Consider the following 20,001-nt stretch of genomic DNA (forward strand, 5'->3'; position numbering starts at 1 on the left):
ACAAGAGATTTATGACACAGGACTGTGTTTGGATGATTGCTTATGTTTCCATGGTGACAGATAACCAACCCTGTGCCTTAGAGGTAACCCAGTTAATCAGTCAATCAAATCAGTAAAGTGCATTTCTACAAGAAAGTTCTCACAAAGTGCTGTACAGTAATTTATAGATTGTTTTCTTCTGGAAGGTATCAAAAAATGCCCACAGTGGGGGGAAAAATGTTAATTAATTCCTGACCAATTCTAAAAAGGCAATGCATGTTTTCATGCATCCATCTGCTTTTCCTGATCAGGGAGTGGGGTGTAGCCTTTCCCAGGCAACACAGGGCTGGGGGAACACCCTAGGTGGCATATACATCTATGCCAGGGCACCTACACCCCATGCGTGACTAAGGATAACAGGGCACCTACACCCAATGCGTGACTAAGGATAACAGGGCACCTACACCCAATTTGTGACTTAGGGATAACAGGGCACCTACACCCAATTTGTGACTTAGGGATAACAGGGCACCTACACCTAGTGGGTGACTTAGGGATAACAGGGCACCTACACCCAATTTGTGACTTAGGGATAACAGGGCACCTACACCCAATGCGTGACTTAGGGATAACAGGGCACCTACACCCAATTTGTGACTTAGGGATAACAGGGCACTTACACCCAATGCGTGACTTAGGGATAACAGGGCACCTACGCCCAATTTGTGACTTAGGGATAACAGGGCACCTACACCCAATTTGTGACTTAGGGATAACAGGGCACCTGCAGCCAGTGGGTGACTTAAGGATAACAGGGCACCTACACCCAGTGGGTGACTTAGGGATAACAGGGCACCTACAGCCAGTGGGTGACTTAGGGATAACAGGGCACCTACACCCAGTGGGTGACTTAAGGATAACAGGGCACCTACACCCAGTGGGTGACTTAAGGATAACAGGGCACCTACACCCAGTGGGTGACTTAAGGATAACAGGGCACCTACACCCAGTGGGTGACTTAAGGATAACAGGGCACCTACACCCAGTGGGTGACTTAAGGATAACAGGGCACCTACACCCAGTGGGTTAGCCTGGATACCTGCCTTCTGAATGTAGAAATATATCAGTGCAACCAGAGAGAACCTACAAGCTTCACATACAGATAACAAAGGTGGGAGTCAAAGCCCCGACCTCACTGGTACAATGTAGCAGCATGACACACCGTGCCACCATACAGTCTTAGTGTCAGAAAATACTGCCAATCAAAGTACAAAAATACAATTGCAGTTGGAAACTATAAAAAAAAAAATATATCTTAGTTGTCAAGCAAATTCAGCTGTTGCTGGCCAACTGTGATTCACAGTGCCCAGCTGGCTTTTGTCGGGCTGAATACTCTGCAAGGGTTTTAAAATGGTCAGCTTGGTGGATTGCAAGTGAGGAGATCTTGGGCAGCTTGGAGGGAAGGGCTTTGTGTGTGTAGTGGATTGGATTCATGTTTGCCATGTAGCTGTATGGTCTAAGGCCTTCGATTTCATTTTATTTTGCTTCTGTTTGCTGGTCTTAATAAGATCCTGCCTTCTTTCTGTGTTTGTTTTTTTATGGCGAAGTCATTGTGTTTGATAAAAGCCTGGTGTGCAGAGTCTTTATCCTGCCTGCTGGTCGGTGATCTGCCACAGTATTAATGAAGTAAATCACAAATGGTGAACTTTAATAGTTATTTCAAAATCAGTACAGCTACTGTAGCATATGGTACATGTATTTATATTTCTCAATTCATAATTATTTCTTCTTCTATGGAGTGATACAGTTAGGTTCCGCCCTGGAAGCATCTATTAGCACTTTAATTTAGTAGCATTGTATATCAGGCTCGCCTTGGCTCCCAGAACAAGATGTACTATTTTACTTCTTAAAGCAATGCTGGAGATGTAATACTTAACAGCTGTGCACACATTTGTGAAATATTTTGGCCATACAGGTTTCACATATATATATAAAACTGATCCATTGTGGTAATAAAAATAAAACAGGAATTGAAAATAAAGCTGTATAAATTTCAAATGTATTCCTAGCATCCATGTTATATGATTAGGCAACACTTGGATCATTAGCTCTTGACTCACAGAAGAGGCATTTCTTCACAGCCAGCAAAATTTAGTTACACGGGAACCCAATTTGTTTTTCTGCCTCTCAGCTGAGTATTTGCATTGAAATGAAGGTCTGATGTGTACAAACAATTATAACACATTTCCCGTTGAAGTGGATGTGTGCATAAGATCCTGCTCTAAAAAACACCTTCATTCGGTTATGAGATACAGATATATTGTATGTATTTTTTAAATCTTGTTATGATAAGTTTTATGGGTGGATTTTTTATTTTTTTTCTGTTTGTTCGTGTCATGTTTCACATCTAATCCTAACTTCTGTATTTATTTTCTTAGGTGTGAAGTGATGTTAAATCATCCATCCACCCATCCATACATCCATCCATACATACATACATACATACATACATACATAACTGACTATTCAGTACAAGGTTACAGATATTTTACAGCATATCCCCAAGAAGTGACACCTTTGATGGATACCAGCAATGTCACATCATTCGACCATTAAATCAACTCAAATTCAGACTAAAACATTTGCATATTTTGGTGTATGATGTCCATCTATCTACAATACCACTGAAATACTTGTTTTTTTCCCTAAAGTTAGATGTAATGTATTTTGTCTGAATATCTTTTAAGTGCTTAAATTATTTAACAAGATTCAAATTCATTGTATTTTAAAAGATAAAGCGATAAATGGTAATAAGAAAAACAAAATTCTAAAACATGCCATCAAGCATTCCATTACTACAAGACTCCAGGAGTTTGGTAATGTGGGTTTTATTACCATAAATTCAGATAAGACTGTTGTAAGACAGAACCATCCCAACTATCCTGGTAAGTCTTCAGTCTGACGAGCCTCCATCTTCATAGCACAGAATCCTTCAGGAAGCAGGTAATGCTGTGACTGGAATTGCTAACTGGATAGAAAATTCTGGAAGGAGACATGAAGGAAGAGAACTCTAGTACGACCTACAAACGTCTACAAATTGATTGTACATTAGTGGCTGCAAACTGTCTGAACTACTCTCGTAAAATGAGAATCCGTAAACCTAGAGTGCGACACGTGCAGCGCAAACTGAATGTGTGGGTCTGTTGCTGTAAATGTCAGTAGAAATGTACTTGCAAAATCTCTGCCTACGGGTCAAGTTACAGATTTACAAATGTGATTTCGGATTTGCAGTTCAATTTTTTATGTACAATTCCTCTAGACATAAATCTACTCCCCTACAAGGAACTCACCAACAAATCAAAATAAATTACAATATCCCAATGATAAACAAGGGCACAAACACGCTTGTCTTAATCTCATATGATAATTACATGAACGAATCAGGAAGGCACAGTGTTATTCCTAGGAATAGGAACACAGAGTATGCTTACTGCACACTTTTTATACTAAACCTGGAACTTTTTATCAAGTTCCTGAAAGTACAGGTGTGAGTCTTTTAATTCCCTGGCCATATATGTTTATGACTTCAGAAAGAAAAATATATACCATTAGCAATCTGGCCAGTGGTAACTAAAATAAAGAATTGAGTTTGTGCTATATGATATAGTCGATCAGAATTTTTGTGCTGAACGTAACACGCGTGAGATGAGTTGGAGCCTCATCTGGGGTTATTCCCTGTCTTGCACCCATCTCACCCGGTCCCATGTGCCTTGTCCCCATTTGACCAGCAGTTGTCACTGGCCATCCTGTTCCCCCCTCAGTTTTGTAGCCCCTCCATCCCTAATGTGTTTCCTTACTCCCTAGGGTTTGAGGCTGTCCAGAGATCATCCTTAACTAATTGTTATTTAATTCTTATTGTTCTCTTGCTTTAACATTTGTTTTATGAATTTTTTTGTTAAAGTCCCTTGTGTTGCTCCCTGTATTATGTTCAGTTGTCCTTGTTTTAGTTTCCCTTGGTGTTTTACCTGCCTTATCCATTAATAGACCTCATCTGCCCTTGTTATTCCTTGTTATAAGTGTATTTAAGTGCCTGCCTTTGTTAAGTTCCTCAGTCATTGTAGTTCTTACTGTATGTCTGTCTCCCAATTTTTCTCCTGTTCCCTGAATAGTGTTGGTTTTCTTTGTGATTAATTTACTTAGTTTCTTGTATTGCCTGTTTGGGTTTTGCCTCTTGTGGTTCCTCTCTTTCCTGGTTTTCCCACTGTTCTTTCTTTTTGAGCTAATTAAAGTCTTCTGTTTGTCATGAGTCACTCTGTGGATCGTCCCTCATTCTCTTGCCGTGCACCGCTGGGACACCGGGGTAGGTTCCAGATGACCCTGAATAGGACAAATGGTTACAAAAAATGGATGGATGGATGGATGGATGTATGTAACATATAACTCAACAAATTATTTATAAATAAAATAACAAGGTGCAATGTATATTACATTTCTATTTATAATTACATAGCTGTGGGGTTACAATGTTCTTCATGTAGTCATTTGACCTGTGGACTGAGAAGACTTTGAGGGTGTTGGTTTACTCTTTGATTATGTCTGGTTCAGTCATTTTTCGGTGACTAGTTTAGCCTTTAATGTTGTCTGGTTTGTCCTTTAATAATGACTCCTTACCATTTTATCATCAGTCAACTTGTAGATAAGATCACATGATCTCTGATGTCTCTCAGATAAGTGTTGAGGACTGGTCTTCGGAATGTTGGATAGAAAGAGAGGAGAGAAGCATGTGATTGGCAGATAATATCAAAGTACATAAAAGAAAGCCTGTTTAATGCTTAGCATGAGTCTTATTCAAAAAATACAGATTTTAGAGAAATTAAAAGTATTGTCAAGAACTTGTCAGGGATCAGGGCAGGAGAAACCCTGGGTGATTATACTGTATATAGAAATATGTTGGTTTCAATGGCCTGTCTAAGGTCTAACTACATGGCCCATTTTCCTTCAAGAAGTTTTGAATAAGATCCCTTTTGTGTAAGTTACACCAACTTATAATTCCATAAAACATCCTAAGTAAGTGTCATACTTAACTCATTAAGAGTTAAGAACAAAACAAAAATATTTAAATTGTATTTATACTAAAGAAATTTGAATTTATCCTAAAGAAAAAAAAATGTAAGAGAAACATTCATTTATTTATGAGTATTTCACAAACAGGCTAGTTGTGCTGATTAATCTTCAGTCCCACACAGCAATCCTTTTCAATGATGCACAGCTGGTTGCTATTAAAAAGAAACACTTCAGGGTATTATTTAACCAGATTGGCTGAATTGGAGACGGTAGGGCTGTGGGTAAGAGCACTCTGCGGCACACAGGTGCGTGCGGCTTTGGATAACGCAGCTCCTGTTGTTTTGGGTAGCTGTGAAGTTTGCCATTAGACACCTAAAAGGTCATCATGCTGCTTTTCTGTTTCCGCATCCTTTTGATTTGAGCTATTGCTGTCTAAACCATTTGCCTTCTTCCACCTTAAAAATAGCTGTAATTTCTAGTTTAAATGCATCCTCAACAACTTTCCTTTTCTTTTTGGCCAGCACTCTGGGGAATGTGGTTCTGGTGGTACCCTGCTGAGAATGAGGAGACAGTGTCCTCTGATCCTTTCTTCAGCTTCCAGCATCACATGACCTCCTCCCAGCAATCAGGTCAGTGGTTTCTGCTCACCAACATTCTGCTGCACTCCGCTCAAGTTGTGATCCACGCGCTTTCATCCGTGCTTCACACAGCCGTTCTGTAATTTCCGCAGAAGTTTTTCTGGACTTGTACTCTGCCACCTCCCCTATATTGACTCTAAGCCTCATTTTTGGATATTCCTCTTATTAGCATTTCATCCCTCCCCCCAAAAAAAGAAAAAAAAAATATATACATTTTTTTTTTGTTCCTTCTGGAATGTCACTCTTTTGGCAAACCAAGGGGCGAGGATGAGAATCCAACATGTTTATTTTAGAAAACTACTCCATCCAGCAGCCCCTACACAAAGAGCATAGCCAGCAAGCATCTCTGTACTCAATGGACCTTCCCGCCTTACAGCTGGGTCTTTCCATGTATCAAAACAGTGTCCTACAAGACAGTCTCCTAGTCAGCATCGATGGAAGCCGGTCTTCTTTCAGATGGACTCATCTGACAAGGATAATTTCAAAGATATCTGTGTTGTTGCTGGAGGCAATAAACTGAGCGCATGGTAGAGGGTTATTTTGTACGTTTGTATGCTGTGCTCCGCATGTGAAATATCTGTTATCGGGATCTATCGCTGTGGTGGCTGGAGTGGGCACATGGCAGACAGTGCATGGAAGATCAAGTCAAAAGTCTTCATTGTCAGTTCCACCAAATGTGCAGGACACAGGGTGAATTACGTTACTCCCCTACCTACCCCATGATGAGTGCATTAACAATGACAAGCAGGACAGACACACAAGATACAAGTATTCAGGTATTTACATGGCTGAGGATTGATTCCCCAACTAGGATTGATTCCCCAACTGGGGATCTCTGGGTTGGAATGCTGCCATCAGAAGGCTACCAGTTCAAATCCTCCGGATTGCTGAATTATTTCCCCTTTCAGCCTCTGACTAAGACCCTTATCCTTAAATTGCCCTGGGAGGAAAATGTGTGTTATTTAATAGAAGCACCTGGTAAAGAATTTAAAGACAAGTGTAAATGAAACCTACTTGTTGACGTTTACGTGGTAAACACCAGTTAAACCCTGCATGTATGCTGACTTGGAATTTTTATGTAGCTAAACAAATTCTGTTATCACAAATGTGGAATAAATCCGTAACAGGATTTTATTCATTTAGCACAAGGAAAGGCAGGACTGAGGCATTAATGTTCAGGGTGGACACAAGTAAAAGTAACACCTTCAAATTAGTTGCTCCTCCAAACCTGAGACAAATTTCAGACCGATGTCATTATTACACAGTGTGTATCAGTGTCTCTGCCATTGATTGAGACCCCCAAGGTTGCCTGGAAAATGAGGCAACCATCAGATTCCTCAAGAAGTGGAAGGCAATCAGGTGAACCTCACAGAGGCCTATTAAAGTTGACCTGATTACTAATCACACAACGTGGTTTATCAATGGCTATAATCATGGCCAATTTATTTTCATTCACTGTCACACGGGCGGCATATTTATTGCTTTGTGTTTTCATTTATTCTCGCAAGAAGCGAGTTTCCAATTATATGTGAAACAATTATGGTAACGGTATAGCAGCAAGGCCACAATGGCGCCTAATTGCACATTGATAGCGCATTTGTAACCCTCCATATTCATGGCATGGACTGCCACCTTCTCTGATTCTCTTCATCCTCAAATCCAATTTGCCCGAGCGCTCCACACTCTCGCCGCTTTATTAAAAAATGTCTCTGATCTCCAGTTCCTATTATTTTAAGTGCCACTGCCGCACTAAGGGCCTACTATATGTCAGAAGGTGGTCAGATGAGACTGTCAGGATTTAGTCACCTTTCATCTTAATTGGTACATGATTTTTTCAGTGTGGCAGCTCATAATTATGATCAATTATTCAGTTTATTTATGAAAAAGTAATATCTTTAAAATAGAGATTTATTAGTACTACCATTGATGATAAAAGTATTTCAATACAAGGAATTTGGGTAGCAGAAATAACCACTAAGATTATTTCAAATGACACCTCGGATTAAGGATTGTAATCTCTGGCTTGAGGAATGTATTTATTATTTATTATATAATTATGATACCCTTTGCTTAAAATGGAAGTACGTAACCCCAAGAAAAATAGTATAAAAAGATTAATAAATATATACGATTAAAATAACAATAAAAATGAAATAAAACAATAAAATGAAAAAAAGTAATGTACCAATAATTATAATGCAGTGGTCACGAAGATGCATCCATCGATCCGTTTTCTGCTTGTCCTGTGCAGGGTTTGGGAGGCCTGGAGCCTGTCCTAAAAGCTACAGGCACAAGGCAGGGGCGGAAAGTGGAAAGTGAGGAGTAAAATACTGCTGTACAAAGGCAAAACTATGGAGCCTCTCTGGTGACAGGAGAAAAAAATATATATTGCGTGGCCACGAATTATAACGTGTGGCCACGACATAATTAAGTGGTGGCCATGAGATTTCCAAATGCCTGGAAACACATGGACAACTTTGAGAGTAGATAAAAGTAAGAATAATTTTATAAAGAAATTATACATTTTGTAATTGATAACATAATTGTGAGAAGACACATGTTAATGTCCTAAAGGTGTTATCGACAATTGCATAAGACCAGCGTACAACATCCCGGAAATTTAAGCTGTTCTCACATTTTAAGAAAGACGTGACCACCACCTAATTATCTCGTGGTCACGCAATATATATGGTTTTTCTCCTATGTCACCAGGGGGACCACATATTTTATAAAAATTACGTTATGACTGAAATCAGGTCTTTCAGGCTCGGTTATTTCTTGTGACAAAATGTGTTTATAGAATATATAGAAGTGCTTAATTTACCTACCTACTACAGTTTAAAGTATTATGGGTAATTTAATGTGAACATGAAAACACCACACACAAAGGCAGAGGTGGGAATAGAACAAACAACCTTAGATTTATGAGGTGCACCGCTACCCTCTGAGCCCCCCATATTGGTTCCAACAGAAAAATATAACTAGTTTCTGTCACTGACTCATTAAATTTAAACATCACCCCCACTGCCCCCCGAACTTAGAGGATCGATCGGCGCGTCTCCTCTCCGGTTTCCTGAGCCGTAAATTAGCGTGGGTGAAATATCGGGTGTCATCCTGCGTTACCCATATCCCAGACAGCGGCTCTGCTTACGTATCTGGGAACTGGCCAGCATGACAAAGCACATCTCCCAGCAGGATACAGCGTGAAGCTGGATGCTTGCACAGCAAAAAAAAAAAAAAAAGATCTCCACCAGCTCCTGGAGAAGGAGTGTCAAGAGTATTAATCATACAGAAATATATTCGCTTGACCCGGGATGTCAGAGGGGTATTAGCCATTACAGCTGCCTTCCCAGCAAAAAGAAACTGCAGTCAGGTAAGGAAGTGAATAGGTCAATCTGCCCTTTCGTTCAGAGATCTCTAATAGGAATTGTCATACTCAGGAGAAGAAAAAAAATCTGTGAGCACATCTCCTGGAATACTCTGCGAAATAGCAGAGAGAGAGAGAGAGACCACCAGTCAGTGCCGTAAGGTTATTGCTCTTCATTTCGACATAACATTACATTTTGATGGACCTCGTCATTGCTGTGTCTTTAGCAAAATTCTTTTTTTTTTTTATCCTTGCATCCCTGACCAGGATAAGTGGTTATAAGGTGGATGGATGGATTTTTTTTTCTTTCTAAATTCTGACAATTACCTTTAGTCCTATGCAGAATCAGAAATTCAAAAATAAGTATGTTTAATAGCATAGCAAACACAATGGTTTTTAAGAAATAGAACTTCTATGAATTGGTAATTTTGAAGCACATTGTGGCCCTCCCCTCATATTGCTACAGTAATATATCATGATATTTATATTTATAAAATAAATCTAAAAATTCCCTTAAAAAATTAAACGAGCTACAATCATAAGAAAATGGACACGAAATAAGTCCAATGTGTAAAATGTGGTAAATATAATGCATTGTAATATAGCAGTTTAACAAGGTGAACAGAATATTTTCATTCAGAAACATTATTGCTATGCCCCGACACCACCCCCCCTCCAAAACAAGGCATCGTGACTCTAGCCCACGTCACAAATCACATCCCTCCACACTTGGCTCCTGGGCTTATCGATGGGCTTTTAAAGACTGAAATTTAATGGGGGGGGGAGGTCACACTGTACTAGTCGATACACACAACCACACTGACAATTGGCCAGCAGGGGGTGCGGTGGTGGGGGAGTGCGGGGTGTGTTAGGCGTGCAGCTGACGATTGTCTGGCATTTACAGTCTCCTGCCCGGCTTTACGTTTCTCAGGTATCTAATTATACAGGAAGGATACAAATGACAAATTTCAAAGGCTTCGCATCCAAATGATTAATTCTTCAACAAAAGATTACCTATTACATTTACCTAAATACACTTGTTTGCATTCTTGTTTATAGCGATAAGATTGAATAGCTAAACACTTTGCAATAAATATTTGTTTCATAAAAATCGATTTATATTGGCAGTTCTTCTGGCAGCTTCCTTGTTAAGTTTCTGCTTAATAAAAGACACGTGATCAGCCAATCACGGCACACTCTGAAGCACAGCGACCAATAGCATGGACAGGTCTTCTTCCTGGCTCTGTTCCCCAAGGAACACATGACGTTATTGGTGCTCCGTCTGTTTGCACGCCTCTCCGCCGCAGCAGAGGTCAGATTGGTGTCCCGTTTGCACACCTGCAAATGTGGCCCCCGTCTCTGCCATGTGAGAGGAAATTGATTTGATGGGGGCAGGGAGGAGGTGTGCTTCTAAAGGTGGGATCTTGCGCTTCCTAGTCATGTGCCTTTATTGAGAGCCCTCCTGATATTTGCCAGGCCTCGGCACTTTGTTTCCATGCGCCCGTTACTCCTAGTGTGCCGGCCAACCCTTGGCCAACAGGTGCCACAAAGAGATGGCTTTCTGCTAATTAGCTTTGAAAGTCCTGCATTTCAGCCTCTTGTACCACTGCTGTTTTAATGTAGTGCTTATTCTTACCTTGGTCTGAATATGTTCACATATTCAGCACATGCACAGTGGTCCCTGCACAGAAAACAGGTACAGAACGCAAGAATAGAACATATGAACTGACGTTTATTTCCAGGGTGGGCGATCTCATCCAGAAAGGGCCGTTGTATATCTGGGTTTTTGCTGCAACTCTCTAATTAGAGGACTGATTGGCTGAGGAGTCCTCACACCTGGGTTTGAACAGCTGACCTAAAGGTTATCCCAAAAACCTACATGTACACCGGCCCTTTGCGGATAAGATTGGCCATTCCTGGTCTATTCTGAAGTGAAAACAAGCAAATTGTTTATATAAATCCATAAAAGTCCTATTTATATGAACTATTAAAATGTATAAAAAGCGTAAAGTAAGAATAAATTGTATAACTGCCACTTACCACGTGAATGATTTTTCAATTACATTTAACAACGTGGAGTTGGTGATGGTTGGTGATGGGCTTGTGCAGGGTTCTGTCTGGTACTCTGGTGTGCAGGGTCTCAAAATCATATGGCTTAAGAGGCTGGCATTTCTGTATCACCCATAGTGTGCGACAGTGTGCGCGAATGTGACCCTGACATCCAGACTCATCCTGTCCCGGTGTGGGGTTAGTGAGGGGAAACGGAGAGGTGTGGGGTTCAGTAGGATAGGGTGCTAGCTCAGAGTCTGTGGTCGATTACAGCGATTTCACTGTTAGGCCAAGGCAAGGCTGCCCAGGTGCTCCAGGGGCTGAATGACCCTGCTTACTCAACTCAGAGGTGGAAAGTCCACAACCAGAAAGTACAAATCCAGACCAAGCTTCTGTTTCAACCAACCAGCTGAGTATAAAGAGTCACAGTCACAGAGGACTCAGCTGGCTGGTTGAAACAAAATCTTGGTCTGGATTTCTACCTTCTGGACCTGAACTTTCCACCTCTGTCTCAGCTGCACCTTCCTGGGGCTAAAAGCATCTGCCAAATAAATAAATGATGTAAAAAATGGAAATATCACTCTAAGTAGGTAAAATTTTGTACATTCTTAGAGTGTAGCAATTTCACGATGCACTAACAGCTTCCTGCTAGATAGGCCCCGTTCTTTGCCTTGCGCCATTGATCTATCTACGATGTGCGCTCCTTATATAACATTCAGGCCCAGTGTGCTGCTATCGCTCCTCAGCTGCCTCTTTCAGAGGGAACTCACAGGCATATCTGCACAAGTTGTCAACAGAATTTATCATCAGATGGTCACAGTCATGCAAAAGTTGAGTTGACTACACATTTGGGCACCTCGCCAATGATCCAGTCACGCAGCCTCCCCCACCATAACAACTCAACCGTATCAGAAGACAAATTAATCAAGTGCTACTGTTTCTTGTTTGTTGTAGCCTGACTTGTTCGATATTACAATATAAAGTTTATTCGAAGGTGGCTGTTGCTAATAACGAAATGATAGAAGCAAGTCATGCCCAGGTGTGCCTAATTAAACAAACACAAAACAAAGTCATCTGACAAATCAGCTATCAGAGCCATCTCGGTTGTATGATTTTCCACTTTTCTTTCAGGCATCAGGTAGGGTGAGCGAGTGCAGGTGTCCCAAGAATGTTCCAGAACCGATTCGCCTTTGAGTGAGAAGCAGACCCTTGGGCAGCCTGTCAGGTGCATCACTTTAGGCGCCTCCTCACCCGTGAAATCCTTTAGCGCTGGTGAGCGAAAGGCCTCTCCTCTCCCAGGCTCCTTTTTCAGAGGTAATAATGATATTAAAAGTGATTGGGGGTAGGGGGTCTTTTTCAGCATTCAGGACAGACTCCTGCCTGTCTGCTCCGATTTTATGGGCAATTGGGAGCAGATTCTCTTGATTGCGTCACTATTCCACACTGAAGTTTGCGAGGTGTTAAAGCGTCTGTAAGGAGCAGATAAGCAGCCCCTTCTCTAGCAAAGCAGTTCAGATCATGCCTCAAAAGGAGGGATTTTTTTGGTGGGGGTGGGGGGGCTGAAAGGCAGATGAATCTTGACAGCCCAGGAAAGAACATAACTATATCTGCCACCTATAACAATTAATAACCTTTGTACGAGGCGGGCTGTCTGAAATGCAAACGTGATCCTCACTTTCGTCCCGGCCCTGGCTCCAGCTGTAACGTGCTTTAGCCTCTCAGCCTAATGAACAACGTTTCTGCTATGATGCTGTGATATAATGTGGGAAAACGATTTATAGGGGTCCCAAAATGGAAGTTTGGGGGCCTGGCCGGCAAAATCTATTAAGAAGAACCCCCTGACTGGGAAAATCTACTGTGGGGTAGCCTACTCCGGGGCCCAAGATGACATTTTGCCAGGGAACCCAGAATATCTAACTATGCCTTTGATTATACGTATTTACTGTTTACTGTTTTATCATCCATCCAGCCATTTTCCATAACTTCTTATCCAGTGTGAGTTTGCAGGGAGACTGCAGCCAATTCCAGGAAGCACTGGCACAAGGCAGGGTTTAGTACCAGGAAAGGTAGAAATGCAGATTAAAAAAATGAATAGGGTGCTTTTCATCTTTTTGAAATATTGAAAATGTATTGCCTGAAAGTAGTCAGAGTCAAGATGAACAGTTTTATTTACACTTTTGTTTTCTTTTATACAAACAACCAAACAGATAATTCATCGTGCAATTCACAGGCAGCACTCGTCTCCCATCTGCCCAATACCGTAATTTCCCTACTTAAGTCTCCCCCAAAATGTCCATGTTCCTTTTAAGCCATCTGGTTTCCTCAGAGAAGCACATGCGTATAACTATTACACCACTCTCTACCTCAGCTGCACAGCCAACTACAAAAACACATTGTACTAATTTCGGGGGGCTTTATTGTCATGCCATCCACATGCAACTGCCCAGTGGTACAGTGGCATGTGGTAACGTTCCCCCAAGACAACAGTGCAACCTACAGACAGGAGGTGACAAAGAGTGGGATTCACGAGTTTCAAAAGTGCAAAACCACAGGCCAGAGCAACACCAGGGTGGCAGAACACAAGATGTGTATGTACATAATGCCTGAATATGTAAAATAAAAACAAAATCATTTAACTTATTTTTAATCTCCCAAATTCTTGGGTTCTCGATGTCAATGACATGAAATGACAGGGTGCTCTAAGTCTTGCTATTATTACATGCGCCATATAAGATTTTTTTCGCAGGACTTGAAACATAATTCAGGAATGAATTCGATCTGTTGTAGAGTGTCTGTGGTCTTCATTGCAACACAGATGTACAAGTTTTGTACAAGTGTGACGCGTCAGGTGTTCATGTTGATCCTCATTTAAGGGTACAAGTAGCTTTCCTGTATAATATACCGTCCACAATGGTTCTTCTAACTCCCAAGATGCATCAGAAGTACAGGTTGCACCCTTTCATTTTCAAACAAGTTCTATTGCATGCCTATAGTGTGTCTAACTGGCCTGTATTCTGTTTTTTTCTGCTCTGAATTTCCTGCTATGTGCACAAGTGTAGTAAATGTAGCATTGGACATTAGTCAGGTGTCTTCTTTTAATATTGTAACAAAAGGGCCTGGAGGTGAAATGTATTGCCTGAATATGCCACTGTTAAACCACATCTGTTACAGCAGAAGGAAATGGGTTTCTACCAATACCTAGGAGGCAAAAACAAACAGGCGGGGGTGTTTGGCGGGAGGGAAATGTGCCAACACACCGCTTGGGCCATAATTTGTTCCAACATTAGCCATTTGCCTCCAGGACCATGTTCTTTGCAAGTTTTTAGATTCTCTTTACTTACCTTTGAGTTTCTTAATGTGTTAAGAGAGTAATAAAGAGTTTTACACCTTTGTTTTTTGTTAATCTAAAGCAGATTTTTACGTATCGAATGACCGTCTACTAGCAGTTCTGGCAGGTGGATGAACGGATGGATGGATGGACAGATGGATGGATGATGGATGGATGGACGATAGACGGTTGCAGGGCAAGATAAATAAATTCAGAAAATCACTTCACTAGTTCCAGTCACACAACCACTTTCTAAGGCGATGGTTTCGAAGGCAGCCATCAGAGTGCTGGATGTGTGACATTAGTTTTGAGTATATTGCTGAAATGCTATTAATACCACAGATGTTCTTTGATTTCAGCATTTCTGACCCATATCTTTCCAAATGGTCAAACACAGCGGCCTTTTAATGACCAGTCATCCCATTTCATGCGAGTTGCGCATCCATGAAGAAAATGCGATGGCCCATCCATGTCTCTGCTTCACGTGAGAGAGCCATTTAAGGTTTGATAATGCGACCCCATCCACGTATTGAACTGTAGCCAGATCTGTCACATGAGCCAAGGTGGAGTTATGAAAAATGCTGTCTGCACTCTGTTATCACTCTATTCACCCCCCCCCCCAGCCCAAAGCCACAGACGGCAGATAACAATTGACATGCAGTGATAGTGCCAATGATCCAATACTGAGCTTTTTTACTCAATATTGTGCAAAAACAAAAATAGGCGATGAGAACACATACAGCATGTATAAGATCTATCTGCCCATTTCCCTTTCTGATTTCTCCAGCTGAGCATAGCAGTTGCGGATAAAATTGTCTGTTTTGACTGTGAGCTAGTGGATCAGAGGGGGACTATTCTCAGGGACTGTCCTAAGCAATTGGGAAGTCTTTGCCTCTTCACTTTTCCGCAGCGGAAGCCGGCAGTTACAGACCTCAGACGATCTCCGTCGGCAGTGTTTTCCTGTACGTGCTTCATCCGGCCCCATTTTAGAAGACACCTCTGCTCTGCGTTTGTCAGAATAGCCCTCATTAGGTTCAGATATGTTACCCGGCTGAGCTCTTATTTACCATTGATCAGTGGTGGCACATGCGAGTGGTAAAGACAGCACAGGCCCCTGATTTTGATAGGAAATGTCAAAGATCCCTCCCTCGCCATTGCCAGGGGGCCACTAGCAAACATCAGGCCTAAAGCTCAAATGAACAGCCCGGTGCAATTTGTCCTCATTCAGTGCGCATTCAAATTGGTGGTATTTAACAAAAAGGTTATGTGGAAATCAATTTGCCATGAAACGAAACAGATCTGTGAACTCAGGTGTGAACAGCAATGTTGAGAGCAGGAAGTCCAGGCAATGGATGCCTGCCTTTTTGAGGTTGCCATGCCTTGGATGCCTGCCTTTTTGAGGTTGCCATGCATTGGATGCCTGCCTTTTTGAGGTTGCCATGCCTTGGATGCCTGCCTTTTTGAGGTTGCCATGCCTTGGCACTTTTTCTTGGGCCTTAGATGCTCAGGGAAGTCACTAGCTATGATGCTGATGCCTCCCATTCGTCTGGCTTTAAGGACGCTGTCCAAAGTGTTTTATTTCTAGATTGATGATAAACCAATAGAGCTCAGAAAGTAGCTTTACATGCATCTAACGCACGATTGATTTGAACTGACCGTGTAAAACCGGGATTTTGTGATGGCAAACAGGCCCACAGGACACAAGGACTGGAGAATGGAGCTGGGATTTACTGGCACCCACAGGATGAAATGGACAAGCAAAACAAAACAACCGCTGGGCTGCTTAACTTAAAAAAAGACAAATTAAACCCATGGGAGGGAGATAATTGCTTCTGATTTCTGTCCTAAACACGTAAACCCAACTTGCTTTATACTTTTCTATGCAATTTGGAAAGGCTGAGTAGCTGGGTAGAGGCAACTGCGATTTTTACAACTACTCCGAGGGTTGGGGGCTCTCTGTTTGCTGCCAATGGTCGCTACACTAGGGAAGAGGGGGTGGGAGAGGCGCTAAAGTAACTTTTTATGTGGAGCTCCAGAGAACAGACCTGCCCCTGGGCAGAGGGGCTTATGACTTAATGCAACTCCTCTCCTTAGTGGCAGTGCCGGTCAACGCCCATGTGGCGAGCATCACTACTGCCGCTCACCCCCCCAGCAAGCTTTGCCATAGCCATTTGAAAAACATAAAAAGGCGTAACACATCATAACTATAATTATGTCTGCCTTATGAAGCTCTCATCTATAATGCACTATAGATACCTTAATAATGCAGTACAAAGCATCCTTACTGCTTATATCAACTGTTATAATGCATTGTAAGGTATAAAAGGTGTCAATTTCAGCCAATTTCACTTTGTCTCAAACTGGGGGTGCTGGCGGTGATGCTCATTAGGGCGCCACATTGGCTAGGACTAATTGTGCTGTTTAACATTTCACTAAAGAGCAGCTTTTGTGCCCGCCCACCCCCCTCCCCCCCTTGGTAATGAAACAGAATTATAGACTCCCACAGGACACATATTATAGCATCTCTCAAAACACTGATAAATACTGAACCACTGAGTGTATTTATCACCCATGGCAAAACGTCCGGCCCGCAGCATCCAAGCGGCCTGCTGATACTATCTGCTATTTGCGGTGGGCTGTTGGTGGAGTGAAAATGTGTGGTGCAGGGAGTGAGCTGGTCACATAAGCAGACGGAGCCACATGTATGAGTCGGGAAGGAGATAGCAGGCCGTGGGAGGAGAAACGGAAAATAACCCGAAAACAAAAATGAAGTGACGGTATTTTTAGAAGGTGAAATATCTGGATTGTTTTGTCTTTAGAAGATGTTTTAAGGTACAAAAATAGAAGAAGATTTCATTCGATGAGATTCAACTTTATTGTCATTGTGCTGATTACATGTACAGAGCCAAAGAAATGCAAATATTTTACCATGGTAATATTTCTAATTTACCCCCTGTAATATTAAAGTAGCTAAATTGGCCATAGGTGTGTATGTGTGAGTGAATGGTGTGTGAGTGTGCCCTGCGATGGGCTGCCCCCCATCCTGGGTTGTTCCCTGCCTCGTGCCTGTTGCTTCCGGGATAGGCTCCGGACCCCCCGCGAGCCAATGGATGGATGGATGGATGGAATATTAAAGTAACGGGTATCAATGGAGAGAACTTTCCCTCCAAAACCAATGTGATACCGAAACAATACTGAAGACTTCCTGCCACTTTTCAGGCGGCCAAAACGCAGAACTGTGTTATTTGAAAACACAGTGCGACTTCTTCCACGACAATTTGCATCCAATGTCAAATTGTGTAACAGCCAGGAGAAGTTGCTCGGATTACTTGGAAGCATTAATACCGAAGTCTGCATTCAAGGGCTAAGATTTCATTTCGCATCTTTAATCTTTCCCGAAGAACATCCGCATAGGTGTTACATGCAGCCTCCCTTCATTTTCTAAGAATGCCTGTGAATTACTTTAGCATTTCCTGCCATCTGCATGTAATCCCATTCTCGCCATTATTGTCTTAATATCAAGTACAGGAGGAGATAATGGAGAGACACTGTAATAAAACTGTGGTCTAAAGAGGTCTCCCAGGGGAAATATATTTGATGCTTGCAGAATATCAATACCTTTGAGGTCTTTGGCCTCCCTGGTTTCTTTCATCATTTCTGCACAGCTACATAATGGCCGTCATATACATAACAAAACCCGGTGAAGAAAGGCCCAGTTTCTTTAATGGGCATCTAGGCCGTGAAAAATTCCCGCATAAAACACCTAATTTCTGTGTCCTTTTCAGGAACCTTTGACCTCAAACATTTGCTCTGATGGCTTGAATAATTTGGCCACGTTTTTTCTCAGGATCCAGCACGAGCCTTTAGTTTCTACTTGCAATTATGAACTATGTCAATAAGAACCACTTTATGATGCATCTAAATCCATGTTTGGCATTTTGCTCACCTAGAGTATCAAGAAATTTTCATCTACCATTGACTGAAGCCATATACAATATGCGCTATAATATTCAATCCATTCATCCATCCATCCATCCATACATATCCTGCTGCTTTTCCAGTCTAGGTTGTCATTCCCAAGCAGTCTGGGATACAAGGCAAGGGTACACCCTGGATGAGATTCAGTGCAGTGCAGTTCAATTCAATTCAATTCGATTTGATTCGATTTGATTCGATTCAATTCGATCATATGGATCTTTTTCAGCATAATTGCTCAAGGCACTACACATCTACACATTACAGCCGTTGATGAACTCCTCTGAAGGCTGACTCCTGTCATGCATCATTCCCCTTCGTCTGTGGACTGAGCTCATACGAGTCATGCTCTTGCTCTGGGGAAGAATGTAACTCCGTTCGTTAAACCTTTTCTGAAAGGTAAGAGCGGGTGGTGGCTGAATGCAGCTTCATTGCTCTGGTTTTTGCAAAGCCCTGAGATCCTTATCAGCTTCAACTTCCCCCTTGGTCAGAGCTGTTAAAAAAAGCTGTCTTTAAAATACGGGCCAGCTTATGTGTGGGAGGTGCTATATGCTACCAGCATGTGGCTAACACTGACTTTATATGCATGAGAAGTCACAAAGAAAAGCTGTCACAAACTTTGAATGAAAGTTTGATTTGAAGATGCTTTTTCATCATTATTTTTATGGATATTTTTAGTAAAAAGAAATAACGTGACAACATAAATGAACTTCAATGAAATCCAGCTTAATAGCTAGTACCTGCTCACCAGCAAGACAGTTGCAGTGTAATGTATTGGGCTGACTTTGTGAATTTGCATTTGACGGTGACTGGCGGTGTATTTATGGCGAAGAAAATGCCGGATGCTCTCCACAGCCCCCTTCAACACGTCAAGTCAAATTAACGTCTTCATTTGAGATGGCCACGCAGAGCTCTTGGTGTGACCTTTGCGGCTGTTTAGGGGAAGCAGCGGGGATCCCCTAAGTGTCACAGCCAAGTCCTGGACTCGGTCCCCTCCCCTTATGGGCAGATGTGACAAACAGGCAGAGTGACAGGGCCACCGACAGGTCACCTTCCAGCCCTCTGCCACTCGGTGCCCACACCTACTATCTGTCATGCACCTTAAATAAACAGCCAGATGGAATCCTCTCTTGAGATCGAAACCTTTTTGGAAAGATAATCAAAGACAAACACCACTCTATTTATCTTTCTTTAATATAATACAAGTCGAAAGCAAAATAAGACAATGGGCTAAAAATTAAAAATAAACTTGAATGCAATTTCCTAAGGATCGCAATGACACCCTTACCTTTGCGTGTAAAAGGTCAACAGACTAACAGCCTTGCACACTCATGAATTATTAAGTAACTTATTTTACTAATCGGTTTGCAGTTGTCACACAGTTTCCACACATAACGCATAGCTGAACCTGTGGCATATACTTTAACAGCAGTATTGAATGTAATGCTAAAATACATGGAATAAATGGAAGCATCAACATAACATGAGTGAATCCTTTAGAATATTCAGAATGCTGAGCAATGGTCCTACTCATCTGCATATTCAGCGGGTTTTAAAGAAAAATGTTCTTTCTGTTATCCTTCAACCTTGACAATTTTAGT

The 20,001-nt window shown here is 41.8% G+C and overlaps 1 long non-coding RNA gene across 1 annotated transcript; it reads left to right on the top strand.

Moving 5' to 3' along the window:
- The first annotated feature begins 5,322 nt into the window (after positions 1 to 5,322).
- LOC125708311 (uncharacterized) lies at positions 5,323 to 6,168 on the top strand. The gene is made up of 3 exons (XR_007382441.1): positions 5,323 to 5,422; positions 5,565 to 5,672; positions 6,084 to 6,168. It is a non-coding gene; the product is annotated as an uncharacterized LOC125708311 (long non-coding RNA).
- Positions 6,169 to 20,001: the final 13,833 nt, after the last annotated feature.

This window comes from Brienomyrus brachyistius, chromosome 15, assembly GCF_023856365.1.
Source record: "Brienomyrus brachyistius isolate T26 chromosome 15, BBRACH_0.4, whole genome shotgun sequence".
Taxonomy (NCBI): domain Eukaryota; kingdom Metazoa; phylum Chordata; class Actinopteri; order Osteoglossiformes; family Mormyridae; genus Brienomyrus; species Brienomyrus brachyistius.